This window comes from Strix uralensis, chromosome 2, assembly GCF_047716275.1.
Source record: "Strix uralensis isolate ZFMK-TIS-50842 chromosome 2, bStrUra1, whole genome shotgun sequence".
In the NCBI taxonomy this organism is placed as follows: domain Eukaryota; kingdom Metazoa; phylum Chordata; class Aves; order Strigiformes; family Strigidae; genus Strix; species Strix uralensis.
In genome coordinates, this window is record NC_133973.1 from 38,939,664 (window position 1) to 38,955,065 (window position 15,402).

The following is a 15,402-nucleotide window of genomic DNA, read 5'->3' on the forward strand; positions in this document are numbered from 1 at the left end:
CCCTGGGAATAAACTGTTGGATGCACAACTGGTGGAGGGGGGAAACCTTGGGGCAGCAGTGCCCCACTCTTCTGTCTGAACCCAGCTCAGCAAAGCTCCCCCCTCCTTGTAATCAATCCCCTTCTCATTCAGTGATGTACTGTGGACATTCATGTAAATCCAATAATAAGCCATTGGATCTGAGCATGAGTTTAATATTAAACTCACAGTTAAACATTCTGCTGAATAGAAATGGAGCCAAAAATTGGCTTATGTGCTTTGCTGAATAGGAATGGCTTGCTGCAGTTCAGCGTTGGTGGAGAAGGGATTTTACTCTGTGAAGATGATTCACTTCACTCAAGCCCAGACAACCCCAAGCTCCGCAAGCCAGATCCCACCCTGCTTGTAAAGGAGACTTGAGAACACGAGAGGCTGGAATCGAGCAGTGATGCATACGATGACTGCCAGAAGACACCCAGGATGTGAAAATAACAAACGCAAAAAGGTTCGCTGCAGAGCGTCACTCCCTGGGGGGTCTACATGAATCTGCAGAAACGCTGCATGAATAAAGCAGTGACCTTACCTAATTGACATACAGCAATTGAGTCAAACCACTGGCACTTCAGTCAGCTTCACCTAGGAGTACTTGTCTACACTACAAAGCCTTTACTAGCAGCTAAACTGGCTGATTTATGTCAGTAGCGTCCCCTAAAGCAGACTAAACTTATATTTGGAAGGGGGTCATTTGGAAGATTTATCTTAATGTCCTCCATCAATAAAATAAGCTGTGTTCTTCAGCTGGTCTAAATTCTGCTTACTCAGTGGTTTTTTCTGACCAACCTGGTTTGGGAAATAATCTCTTTTCCCCAGAAAAACTTCAGAACATCAGCTTGATGGAGAAGAGCAATGCAGCAGCAAACACACATAAAGAGGGCAGCCTAGGAGAAAAGAAGTATAAAGATGACAAGAGGCAGGAAATTTGGGATTAAAAAAAGGCAAGGAAAGGCTTCCCAATGGCAAATCATTTTTGTTACAGACAAAACCCAAAGGAAAAAAAGCTAAACAGCTTATCACAGAAAGAGTCATGCTAAAAGCCTGTCACAGAGAGAGTTTACATTAGGGGACAAACAAAAGACATCAAGAAAGGCATAAAATGTTGCCCTGAAGGACATGTCCTTTTCAGAAATGGCCAGGATCTGGAGGAGAGAGCAATTGGGCATGAGAAGGAAGCCAAGAGACCTAGATTAAAGGATCCTGCTGAAATTTGTTGATATCTCTGTTGCAGTATTTAAATTCTGAACTGGAATAGCCCCCAAAAAAAGTGAATAACAGCATTTCTTCAATTGAAGGGTTTTACCAGAAGCCCTGTGAAGATTTAGGGTGTGCACATATGTAGCCCAGAGCATGAGCTGGATACAGCCCCCCCAGCAGTGGGTGCAAGTGGGCTCTAGCTGGCCTCCATGCCAACCAGTTCAAGCTGTGGCAAGCAGGGATCTCCTGAGCACAGAAGCTGGCACCAGTGAGGTGCCTCCAGGGCCAGACCAAGACCCTGGGGGAGGCTGTTCTTGCAACGTCACCAACATCTTTGTGCAGCTGTGCGGAGCTGGGATCAGGGAAAGGGGCGAGGTGTCCAGCAGGGGATATACTGAGAATAAGACGGCCAGTGAGCAAGAATTGTATTTCGCAGAAAAAAAAAAAAAAAAAAAAAAAAGGATTTCGACACTTGTTCCCCACTCCATGCCAGAGCAGGAACTCAATTTTGGATGGCCCCCACATGGGGAGAGGAGGGAGGAGAAGGGAGCAGGGGAAAGGGCAAGGGTAGAATGTGGAGAAAGACAGAGAGGAGCGCCTCGGCAGCAGGCAGCTTGGGCTGGGGTAAAGCCAGTATGCCTGAGGTCAGACGTGAGGAGCACTTAATCCTCAGCATGGCCATTCATTTCCTCACAGTTTAAAAAAATATATATATTTACAGGACCTCTCAGGGAAGGGAAGATCTGTGAATCAGTGTCTGACTATTAGTTGCTGACCCAGATGAAGGTATTAGCAACTTGGAGCGCCCTGTTCACGTCGGCTCCCCAGGCATCCTGTTAACTGTGTGCCATTAGAGCTAACCTCACCTGACCTTGCATCCCTGTCATGTTGACATAGCACTAGTAATGTCTCTCATGGACCTGAGCTCACCTCGGGGGCTTTCTCTTTCTGCCTTGAAAGTCTTCTTTCAAGGTCCTCAGCTTGTTGAAGTGTAAAAATCTTTCAGCTTCATGATAGTAAATTCTTCAAAAGGACACGCTTTCTGTCTACGCTGCACTATCCTTGGAGCTTGTCGCAGCAACCAAGTTTCTACCCTAAGGTGCCTTTGATGATATCATTGCTCTGCAGAGCACCCCAAAATATATACTGCCAGTTTCCAGGAACTATGGATTGCCAAAGGAAACCTTGAAACTGCCCATGTCCTGCTATTAAAGAGGCACTCCTTTACCCCTGCAAGCTGCCATCAGGCTCTGCAGAGCTTCTCCCAGGATGAAGGGTCACAGCTGATTTCAGCCTCTGTCAGTGAGGCCTCTCCTGTACACCACAGCCCTGGCCCTGGCCCAGAGAGGGGTGGTGTTCAGCCAGTGCAGCCGCCGCAACTTCCCTGAGTTCCTCATCCCTGCAACAAGGGAAACCCTTGGAGGAGAAGGGCCATTCAGAGCCCTTGGGAATTAGGCAAGTCCTAATTTTCCTTGATGACATCTTCCAAGCTGCCAGCCAAAGGCATTCCTGGGAGGTGAGGACCAGCAGGTCAGCCCAGCCCAGGGAAGCATGGCCACAGGGTAAGGTGACTCTCGAGTCTGTGAAAGTGATGGAGAAACTTCACAATTCGAGTGGTTTCTGGTGAGAATTAGGCACCCAGAGGCACATTTGTAAAGGCATCCAGCAGGGTTTTCAAAAGATCCCAATCCCCCAACGTATTTATTTCAATGGAAGTTGGGCACCGAGGGGCTTCCCAAAGCCCCATTGCTCCCCCTGCCACACAGAGCTCATTGCATATTTGGCCTTCGAGAGCTGCTGGCATCACCTACCAGCAGGCTTCTGGCCCCGAAGGCTGCGGCTCTGTCGCCATCAGCATCAGCTCTCCATGCTAGCAGGTCACCTGGCAGGACAAAGCTGAGCCTTAGCAGTCACTCCCACACAGTTGCCTCCCCATGGAATTAGTCACATCACATGGCCAATGTCTGTGCAGCTTTACTCTGTCATCCTGGCCTCACGCCAGTTTCAGGAGGACGTGTAGCACCTGATCTAGCACGAAAGATGATTTAATAATGTTAACTCATCCAAAACCACATTGTCTGGTGAATAAGAAGCAGCAAGGGGATTCAAAATAACAGATCACTGTTTTGTGCTGTATGGTTGCAACGGATTTGGGTCAGTGCTAAGTGCCCTGAAAGTTGTTTTACTATCTCGTTGAGCCACAGCCTTGGGAAATTTGAATAACATTTCCAGAAGTACCTAAGTGTCCTGATAAATTTTACTGCCAAAATTTAATTTCCTTAATTTTCTCTTTTTCCTCCCACTTTCTCCCCTTATTCTCATTATTGTTTCAGGAGCAAAGAACTGATGTCAGTGCCACGAATAGCTCTGAATTCATTTGCTTACAGTTTTGGGTAGGGAGATGACTTTTTTTTCATCAGAAGGTTTTATCGCATTTATTTTCTCCTCCTTTCTTCTACCTATGCCTGACCTCTTCCTCCCTGCACTAGCATTTCAAGACTCCTCCTCAGCTGCTTTCGTAATGGAGGCATCACTACTGAGTCACCCCTTCACACTCAGCTTGTTGCTAATCCTCCTCTTGCTGTTTCCTTCACAAGGGTTGTTCACTTCTTCTTCCTCACATCCAGCCCCAGCAGTTCGTGGTTTGGGCATTTCCACCCTCAGTCGCTCCTGTTACCTGTTACCCCTCTGAATTTTCTCTCTCTCCTTTCTATGGAGTCTGCACTATTGAAGATAGCATCCACTCCTTTCCCCTACCTGCTGTTTATTTGAATGCCATCCTCAGGTGTCCTCCCAAACTTCTGGCCTTTGCCCTCCCCCTTTGAAAGTAGCTACCTCACCCTCATCTTTATAGTCACTGCGGATGCAGCAGGGACAGGCTTGGCAACCTTTCATTATGATCATTTTCCATGGGAAATAGATCTCCCCATTTTGGTTTTTGCTTTTGTTTCTCTGCTCAGGCCACCAGAGCCCTGAGACCTCCTCTTCCTCCTCCTCCTCCTTCAGAGGCAGCTCCAAAAGAAGGAGGCCTGGCTGCTGTTGGAGGCTGGTGACGCAATATCAAAGCCTCTCCAAAAGCCCCTCTATGCCTTGTGCTGTTGAGGCTGACTCAGGAGACAGCCATAAGCAGAGCTCCTGTGTGAGGCGTGGGAATGGGGAATAGAGGAGACCGTTCCCTCCCTGGTGCTCCCAGACACACTGCTCAGGTCTGTGGGCAGCCGCCTCCCTTCTCTCCAGCAATGCAGCTCAGGTAGGGTAAAAACCGCTGCCCCTCACACCATGGTGTAATCAAAAGAATTGTTATTTGCAGTGTTACACACGCTATTTAGTACATTGCAATGACTCTATGGGCAGGTCACTTGTACTTAACCAAAAACCTTGGTTTTCCCACCTCTCCAAGAAAGGAGAGGACATCACAGTCCTTCAGTCCTCCAGGTCCTTCCCCCTCCCCTCCTCTCCCTGCAGCCCTCTACTTGTGAGTCTGTCAATAGGGCTGCGGACCCTGAGGGTTTCTTCCTCCTCAGGCTGCCTCTGCTCAGGTGTCTGGGAGCTCAGAAATACATAGGATGCACATCACAGAAGGAGGAAATCATACTGACTGTCTTCCAGAGAGGAGCTGGGGCTCCTTGGAAAAGTTTGAGTCCCAAATCAGAAGCTGGTTGTTATTACCACAGATGAAACACACTTCAGAGGAGTGGGCTATGGCCAGAGACAGTGATTGATAGACAACAGCTACAACAGAGGAGGCTGCATGCTTTTTTACATCAGGGTCAGGAGCTTTCATGCCATGTCCTCAGGGAAGGACTGAGACCACCGTCGAGATCAGACCCTTTCTTGGTCAAGCAGCAGCTCTGCCCTCCAGCACGGTTAAAGCCTCTGGAGCTGGAGAGACTCCCTGTGCATGAGCACAACAAAACAGTCTGTCACACCACTAAGCGTGCCTGTACCAGCATCTTCTCGGTTGTCATGGGAGAAGTCCAGTGTGCAAAATGGAGGTAGAAGATGGATAGGGAACAAGATGCACTCCTCTTCCAGATCACCAAAAGACCTTTCTTTCAGGGGTATATGAATAGAGTCCATGTAGTCAGGACATCAGCTGGCAAAACTCAGTCACCCAAGTAAAAGGAAAAGTTATAGGATGTTTTGCCAACAAAAAAAAAAGGAGGAAAAAATAGGTTCGAGAGGCAACAAATAAATCAACCGATAACAGCAACAACCTTTCAGCAACTTGCTGGATTCAGTAGCTTTTAGTGCCATTTTTATTAGCCATATAGGATGGAGATTATATGATCCTATCCAGGTAACCCTGTTAAACCAGAAAAAGATACTACAGCAAAACAGCCTTTTCTGTGGTTTAATTATATGGCCTTGATCCAAACTCCACTGAAGTCAATAAGAATCCTTGCCACTAACTTTAAAGACTTTGTACAACTGAATACATCCAGCAGGGCTTTAATAGGGAAAAAAGACTGAAGTTTAAGTGGCAAAATGCAGGGTATAATCTGTATAGCAGGAAAGCTGCTGAAATACTTCCATGGCATAGGCAAATGTCATTGATGGGAAAAAGGAGATTCTGACCTAATGGAAGAGTTTTAGGGTTTGCATCTTCATTTTTTGTTTATGGACTTAAGGAATGCTTTGGGATTTACATTAATAAACTGGTGTCTAACTATAAAATGTACACTGTCAGAGGGCCAAAATGCATGTCTGTGTAACTGGGAGAGGTAGTGTATGTTGACACCCAGAGCTTGCTTTCTTATACTGTGCCAAATCTTGATTACGTTGAAGTGAATAGAAACACTTCCACAGACTTCAGCAGGACGGTGATTTAACTCATTCTCTGGAAAGGGCTGGCACTGTGGAAGGAGCACTATTGCACACCCTGGACTGACTGTCACTTCACAGAGTCCTTTTTATAGATGTTTCTTGTTTATAAGCAAAAGTACTTACATTAACATTGCAAAAACAAATGGTCTAATGTTGTTACATTTTAAGAGCACATTAACTTGAAAGAGCAGCCAAGTTTGTTGACTAAAATGATTTACACAACTCTAAGGCCACTAAACAAGTATTTCTCAATGTCTCATCAGCAGCTCAAGGGAGCAGAAGCTAAAAATGCCACAGTTCAACAAACAGTTCTGTGTTCCTACTGTTGATAAGTACATCATGTTTCTTTGCAAATAAAAGACTGTTGGGGGTTGCTTTGAGAAGGAAACCAAAACCAAAAAAACAAGCCAACAAACAAACCATAAATAAATAAATAACACAAATTATTTCTAAGTACGTACTGTGCTCTTTCCCTCCTTGTATTTCCCCCATTACAACAGCCCCAATAAATCATCTGTAATATTCCCAGGATTCACTAATTACCTTCAAACAGGCTGCTGGCTGGCCAAGAGGCAACCCCTAGTGTGGCTGTTTCAATGCAAGAGCCCTTTGCTTGGCAGGGACAGGAAAGTCCGGGTGTCAGTAAATTCCATTTACACAAGCTGATTATCCAAGGTGCCCAGGTTGCCTGAGAGATGCTGAATGTCCTCCACCAGCAAATATTTTGATGGGACGTGAGCGTGTTCAGCATCACAGACATGGTAAGCACCTCACAGGGGCCAGCCCTAAGAGCACAAGCCTATGCATGGCCATGGGGCCTTATGCGTAATTCCATTTGCAGATGCATCCCCTGATCTGTCAAGCTGCAATGAGAATAGGTCCATGTCAAAGGTTGTCATTGATTAAGAGCTCAGTCAGGATCTCTAGTCAGCTCACCAAAGGGAAGTGTCCAGGTGCCTTGCCAAGGAAGCAGTATAAAGTGGAGATGGTTCCTTAACAAAGCAGGCAAGGAAGTGGTAAAATGAGCAGCTGGAAACCAAATTCAGGAAAACATTATGCTAGCAGATGTCTCATACTGACAGCAATTAGTCAAGGGATTCATTATTAAGGCACACCGTGCAATCCCCGTTACTCGATGCCTTTACATCTAGACTGGCAAAACTTTCATAAGAGATACTGTTCAACCAAGAGCTGTTGTGCTTGATTTTAGGAACTGGCAGATAAAATTCAAAGTCCTCCATCATACAAAGGTCAAGCAAGGTGATCACAAAGGATTTAAAAACACTGAAGACTACGAATGCAATCATTTAAAAGATTCAAAAAGCTTTTGTCTCTGTCAAAAATGTCAGAGAAGCAGAATGGGAGAGTGTGCTCTGCAGCTGGACTGCAGGCAGGGAAAATACCAAGAAGCACTACACTGCTTTGTCTGTTTTGGTAATTTCTATGGCCGTGGTTGCCAAACAACAGAGGTCCTCACTGATGTGTTGACTCCAGCAGGCCTAGTGAAGCATCAACATGGCCAGCTTTCACAGCTACAGAAAGAGATGAGAACCAGTGTTTCATGTCATCCAGCCACATAAAACATAAATATGTCCTAATGGAGGCATGCAAAGTATTTGCCTTACTTCCTTTGCTAAGCCAGCTGAGAATATGTTTTGCTGTTGCAGTAAAAATGGTCAAACTGCCAAACGTCACATTTGGGGCATATATCTTCCATTGTATATAGTCTGTCTTTTCTCTTGGTTTTCCTTCTTTTCTCTGTAAGGTAGCAAGAAAGCTTCATTGTAAGTAGACAGATGTCTTGCAGACTTGATTCTCACTCAGGTCCTATATCCTTACCATGCATATTCATTACACAGATCTATTCTGCCATAAGAAGATGGCTGGTCTTTTGCCTGAATGATCATTTGCCAGAAATGATTTTAAATAGAGGAGACAATGAGCCTGTTACTTAGAAATGTTTTCTGATAATTATGTTCTGTCACCCTGAGCCAAAATGATACCACATCTGTGCTCAAACAGTTCCTACACAGATGCTATCTGAGACCCGTTTTCCCTCTGAACATTTGGTGAACAGTGCAAGACAGAGCAGGCAAACACCACTTTGAGTAATATTGGCAGTATCTCCACGATGCAGGGAAAAGTCCATGAGCTGAACTCTCTTTACATAAACACCAATAGGGGATAAGTCAGTATTCTTGAAATTGGTATGTCACCTTATTTCAACATCAGACTAAAGCTTGATGTGAAAGTTCAGTCAGAGCTGAATCTGGCTCCATGATTTATACTGTTTATTTAACTTAGGAGCCAGCAGGATAGTAAAATATCTCATATATCTCTTTAATCTGGACAGTTTATATCCAAAATTACATTTAATTGTTGGAGGATGAGAAGGAGGGAGAGTCACACTTTGGACCAGGTTTTATTGGGTGCATTGGGAACTGCCTCTTGGACACCTGTCCTGGGGAACAGAACCCGGAGAGCAGCTCCAGACTGGGGACAAACTCTGGCCTTGGAGACCAGAGGAGAGTCAGGAGAGGAGCTCAGAGGGAAAAACAAGCACTTGGGATTTCCCCCAAAAATGTATGCTACAGGGCAGGAGGCTCAAATGAGAAAGACACAGGCCAAGCTTGGCACAGCAGACAACTCAACCGAACACACTGTCCTGGGAGGGGATGAGAATGGCTTCTCAATTTCCCCTCCTGCTCCTCCCTCCATGCTGAAGGACACCATGGGATACAGCAAGGGATACAGTCCAAATCCAGGGGGCCAGGCTTTGAAAATGTGAGAACATGTCCCCCACTATGGGCTGTGAAACAGGGTCCTGCCACTGCAACTGGCGGGACTGACCCCTGCTTCCAGGGAGGCTTCTGAGGGGTGGCTGGGCACGGGGGACACTGAACACCCCAGTCATTCAGCATCTAGTTATTGAGCCACACACAGCCCCTGATGTAACGGTTTCTGCTGTTCTGGATTCATTAATGACTGGGCTGAAAGCTGCTTCAGCAAGGAATTGTATCCAAATCATCTTCAGTTCAGGGGGTGAGTGAAGAAAATCTCAACAATTTAAAAATGTCTCCTCTGGGACACATAACTATGAATTTGGATTTTTAAATATCAATTTGCATGTTATCTATAATATAAACATACATTTGCAAACATAAGTATATAAAACTCGAGAGACTTTTTTAAAAGACATTTAAGTGCAGTAGAAAGTTGTCCCACTTCCCTTCAGGCAGGCCCCTGAAATGCCTCTCATGTTGAGATGGTATTCCCTGCATTTCTCCGCAGAGATCTCGAGAAGGTAGAAGAGGTTTGTGCTTGCTTGAGGGCCGGAGCCCCTTGGGAACTGCCAAGGGACTCATGCTGCCAAGGGACTCGTGCTGCCCGCCTCATGCAGGCTCAGCAGGGGGTGGACCGAGGTGAGGACAGATGACCCCACAGCAGGAGTGTTCCTGTGTTTTCTATAGAACAAGTGAGGCTGTTACCCACAGGGTGCTGCACCTGAAGCACCTGGGTGCAATATCAGGGTTGGCATGTCTCAAAACTGCCACAGGTCCCAACAAGATCTGCTGTGGGTGGCACAGGCACAATGATACGCTTGGACAAAAACCACATCCACCCACAACTGCTGTGCTGAATGGTCCAGTTCGTTGGGATGGTGACAAGACCTAATGAGGCCCGAGGCTTTGCTTTATCTGTTTGCTTGGTCTTGGTTAGCCAGTGCTAAGATCTCCTCCAGGACACCGTGACAAATAACTTGTCTAACGGCTCCCCCTGAAAATCCAGGATTTTCTGTGTCCTGAAAACAGTCATCGCCGGATGCTCTAGGAGGCAGACCTAAGTGACTCAAACTGTGAGCAAATGCCAGAAAGGGGATGATTTCACTGCATTATTGAACATATATTTGACAGAAAAGCCTAGCAACAGGGACCCTGTCTGCAGGCTGACTCCCAACAATCAGCTACTGCTGTAGCTCCCTGTCATTCAACTGCACTACTGCAAATGCACGAATAAATAAATAATCTCCTACAGCATTTGTGCAATAAGCAGAATATTAGCATGTGGCTCTCAAGATGACCTTTATCAAAGGAAGCAGCATTTATACTGGAGAAACTTATCTAAAAATAAATGATTATCACTCATGTATACATAGAAATACCAAGGGCAAGATACGACTTTCTATAATGTGAAATGACTCATTTTCCCTCTGAAGTTTTAGTGAGTGTCGAAGATATGTACTTCTAAGAGTGAATCACTCCAAATGGCCACTGGGTGACTAGCTGAGTTTGAACTAATCTTGGGGAGGAGAGCTGACGTAAGAGCCAAGGGCGGTGGGACTTGGAATGCATTGGCTATTTGCAGGGCAAGGATGGCAGACATTAGCACTCAGTTGTCACTAGTAAATCTCAAATTGCTTTGACAGGTGGCAGATTGCGAGACCTGAATGGCTACAGCTTCCAGGGGAACACTTCTTTTCATGGAAAGTGGGATGAGGCCATGGGAACGGCCCATATTTCTTCTTTATATATCTGTGTGCATGCACACGCACACACACATATATATAGCTATAAAAAATAAAGCACCTCTTTTATGGATCAGTAAACTAACTTGAACCCTCATTTATACTTGCTAGCTCAACCCCAAAGCAAGAGGTCAAGCTTTCTGGAAGCATAGCTGGATTACCAGCCTCCAGAACAAGCCCAAAAAAGTTTTGCTAAGTTATCCACAAACTTCATAAGCATGAGAGAATTCAGAAGCTCTGCAGATATTCACGGGGGAGTGAGGAGCCTCTTCTCGTTGGGTTCAAAGCAATCCTGGGACAATCAGTGACCACAGTATGATGTCTAAAGTGTTTTTTTTCAGTTACCCCAGTGAGGTTTGTCTTTTGTGTCATTCCCAGGTGTTCACGTCAGCACGGGTGCTGATCGACACACCAGGAGATGCCCTGGGGAAGGGCGGCATCCCCTGTCCTCATGGATGCAGCCAGCCTTGCCAGCATATTAGCTGTGACAGCACCAAGGGAAGAGCTTTCTTCTCTCTTCCCAGTGGCATAGATGGAAATTAAGGCTGTCAGGACAGAGCAGGCATGGCTGCAATGTGCTAACTGGGTACACAACAAATTCCTGACTCACTTAGGAGAGCCTCTGCCATGGCACAGGCGTTACATATATATAAATATCAGCTTCATATTGGAGATATCTCCTGAGGAGGGAAGTGAAAGAGAAGCAAGCCATGACTTTACAGATTAACTCACATCTTTTTGCAGTCTTCCTTTAAACAGTGATTAGAGCAGCCTGACTACTGAGGAGAGAAAGATCCCCAGAAGGTTCTGTCTTTTGGAGGAACTTAGAAGCTTCCATATGCAATGTAAGTATAACTGTACTTGGTGATAACACATGCCAGCCATCAACATGTCACACAGTTAAAATGGGCTGAAACAGCAATGTACCAATGCCTCGGAAATGGCTGCACACGCAAACTCATCCTCTACAATCAGCTACATATAGCTCCCTGTGTACAGCCCAGTGCCTGATGCATGTGCAAGTTCCTTACACTCAGTGAACTCAGTTGCTGAACCAGGGTCCCACACAGGCTTTACACCTTGCTAAGAGACTGGCAGTCTTTTATTTTCCACTCCCAGAGGGAGCAGTCAACACAGCTTGCCCTGCATTTTACAGGGAAGTTCATGAAAACTAGTTACACTGGAGTGCAAGTTTTGCTGTGGGCTATAAGAAAAAATGAAAATCAAGCCAAACCAAGGCAAACTTGTTATGAAGAGATGTTTCCTCAGAGGACGGAGCTGTCAAGCAGGTGATTTTTCAGACAACAGGAGAAACCTCTTTTGAATAACACAGTCTGCCAGAAAGGATGAAATCCTGGAAGGCTTTTGAAAATGAGAGGGAAATGTGGATAATTCCAGTACTGCCAGAGAGATTTTGTGTGACCTTGGAACAGTTGTTTTATCCCCCGCTTTGAACCATAACTTCTCCCTTCCTCCAAAGGCAAAGAGATGACAGGAACGCCTGCAGTTCCTCCCACTCTATAAGGGCATCAGTAAGTCTAACACACCAGAGAGGTAGGGATTTTAAGCAGATTAATTATTTACTACAAACATTCTTTTCCACTTTGCTAATTATTCACATACCTACTTGGATGGCTATAAATTTGCTCATGATTATTAAATAAGAGAGGGATGCAGCTGTACTTCATCCTGTATGCAAACTCTTTGCACAACAAGGATGGAGTCAGCCCTTGTCCCACTGCAAGAGCTGTGCAGCTGCACATCCACAGCCAGCTGTTGCTATGGGAGGGAAAAGGGTCGGGATCTCTTAGCCAGCCTCACACAGGAGTAAAACAGGAGTGCAAACCACTCCTTTTTTTGCTGCTATGGAGTTATTCAGTTGCACTTCCAAGTCCCATGGTACCCAATGGCCAAAGCCACAAAGAAATGCCAAGCTAACCCTATGAACCCTTCCAAATATTGATATATTTGCATTTTACCTTCTTGAGAACAGTCTCAAAAAAACATACAAACTCCTCAAGTAAGTAGAGTCCTCAAGAGCTAGTAACTCATGATTCCAAATGAAATTAAGGTTTCTGGGTCCTTTTGGGAAGAATTTAAACCGCTCTGCTCTTACAGTGATGCAGCTTATCTAGAGGGAAAGATACAATATAAAAACACAGATGAGCTGGTTTCAAATCCCACTGCATCCCAGCTTTCCTCTGTGATTTCAGACAAACTGGGTAAGCATTAACTACAGTTTCCATTTTCCACCAGAGGACATTTGAAGGACTGTTATACCACTGACTGAGAAGAGCTCATAAACTACACAGATGAAATCTATAATCATTTGCACAGGTGAGGCAGGAGACTTCAACATAACATGCTTATTTAACAGAGCCAGCTTTCCTCTCTTATAACAGGCAATAGTTGATACCTGAAGAACAGAGTCTTGCACGAAGAATTTTGCTAAGTATATTCCATTTCCAGTGGCTGAAATTCTCCTTTGGAGAATAATTAAGTATGCAATATATGGTCTAAAACAGCCAGGAAAGAGATTGAAAATATAGAAAATTGAAAGGAAATTATTTCAAACTGGAGTACTCTGACTCTGGAAAGTAAGTTATAAATGCTTTTGAGAACCTGCATTTATTACTTGCAATAAATAACTTTTCTTACAAACATGTCTTTGTGTGAGAGACAGATTAGCAGTGCAAGTGGAGCATATTTCTGCTGTGCAGAAGTTACTTATTTTAGAATAATGGACGTCACAAATTGGCCCTGCATAGCAACACTCATTGGAAAAAGATCACAGTTCCACTTAACACAAAAGTGCAATCTTGAAGCCCATTGAAACTGAAGTCTCTTCACAGGGCAAACACTGAAGTAGCTCCTCATTTGCGTAAAGCCGGACAATTGCTCCACTTCCATACACAAAAAATTGCTTAGATATCTGCTATGCATGGGGAAAAGCTCATTAATCACATTACAACAAGTGAACATCCCAAGGTTAAATTCTGCTGCTGTGGAGTACTTCAGTGTTTTATAAAGTCATCTAAACGGCATTTATATCTGCAAATCTTCATGGTGTGGTGAAGATTTGGAGCTTACCTTTAAACTCGAGGTACTTCTTTTTCCCTGTAAGAAAAGCACAGTTCTGAAAAACAAATTTAGATACATAAGGTCTGATTCTCCACTACATTAAGCTTGTTTTACAGCTGTGTCACTGCAGTGAAAATCAATGGAGTGGCACTGGTGAAAAAAAACAACATTATGACGAGAACTAGACCAGGCTCTTTAAAGGGCTGTTCATGCAGCCATTACCTCAGGTTTTCTTCAAGTCCATTTGCTGGCTGCTACGTGGCAGGAGGATGCAGGAAAAAAAGGCCATGAGATGGCAAACCTTTCCACCCTTGTTTGCTTGTTTTATGGCATTCCTATCTTTCTGCCTTTGCATCATAACTCTGCTTTCCTTCAAGGAAAAGAAAACAAAGAGACCTAGATTTATCCTCACTAAGCGAGCTGCCTTTCCTCACAGTTTTTTCTGTGAGAAGCAATTACACCTGAATTTGTTCCAGTGCTTCTTACCGCCTAGGAGGATGTCTGGAAGCACGGGCTGGAAGCCAGCATAGCTCTAAATGGGACCAAGGGAACGGTGCTGATTTACACCCACCAAGGATCTGTCTCATGAGGTTTGCTATCACCAGGCATGTTATTTCACTTCTGGAGTCTCCACTGGCAGACACTAAGTTTCCCTTCAGAGGCCAGCCAAAACTGCTCAAAATCTTGCAGACCACTTCAAAGTCACCTTGAAATCGCTTGTGAGCAAAGGGGGGGCAGCTTCTCTGCTTGTCACCAGTCACATGCATCCCTCCCAGTGCCTGCTGCCTCCCACCCAGCCCACACCAGCTCTCACCCACACTCCTCCAGGATGCCCCGTGCAGGGCTGGATCCAGCCCCACCACCTCGGCCCAGACAGAGTCAGCTGATAAGGCACACACGCTGGGGTTTCTCCTCATTCTTCATATCAAAAGCTGCTCTTAGGTGTCTGGGGCCCTGTTTAAATTTGCTATGTACTGCCTGCCTGAGATTAGGGAAGACAGTTGAGCCTTCGATGTCTCAGTTGCCCGTCTCCAATGCTGACACCACGGCTTGTGCTCTCATCCACCCTCTGTCCAGTGCATCAGCTTTTGGGGACAGAGGTTTTTTTATGTGATCCACCCCAGCAGGATCTGCCCTATCCCAATTCACTGTGTGGAACTCCACTCAGAGCTTAAAAAGCAAAGGTGGGTTGCATGCCTGTGCCTGCATTCCCTTTCTCAGATCAGACACTTTTCCAGAGTTTGGGTATAATGAGGCCAAGTGGCCAGAGAGCAGGCTGGGTGCTAGGACTGCTCAGTGTCAACAAGCTGAGTTGCTGGCTGCGGAGGAGGCTGGAGCAAGGCAGCTGGCAGCAAGGAATTAGCAGAGTCAAGGGATAATATGAGCTAAAGAAGGTGTGTATGAGTACAAACTTGCTTAAAGGAGGGGGGCCACACCTGGGGACACGGCTTTGGAGAATTAAGAAGGGAAAGGAGATAGGATGACTGAGGAAAATCCTGGGGAAGAGTCAAGAGCCATGTAGGCACAGAGCAGCACAACACACCAGCTTGAATTTTTCACACCTCTCTGATTTAGCCAAGAAACGTTATCCCTCTTAAGCACTTGGTGTCACACGGCTGCAGTGTTCTTTTGCCCAGGGCAAAGCACTCTAAATCGATTTGCCACCTCCTGGATGCATGGCCCCACAGCTGAGGCTGCACCCAGCTGCGGCAGCCCTGGGGAAGGGGCAGCCCTAGGGA

General features: G+C 45.5%; 1 long non-coding RNA gene across 1 annotated transcript in view; it reads right to left on the reverse strand.

Annotated features, from left to right (window-relative positions):
- LOC141939191 (uncharacterized) overlaps positions 1–13,811 on the reverse strand; it is a 66,981-nt gene extending 53,170 nt beyond the window's left edge. Inside the window, exon 1 of the long non-coding RNA XR_012627500.1 lies at positions 13,673–13,811. This is a non-coding gene — a long non-coding RNA (uncharacterized LOC141939191). The remainder of the gene's footprint in view (positions 1–13,672) is intronic.
- Between the last annotated feature and the right edge of the window lie 1,591 nt (positions 13,812–15,402).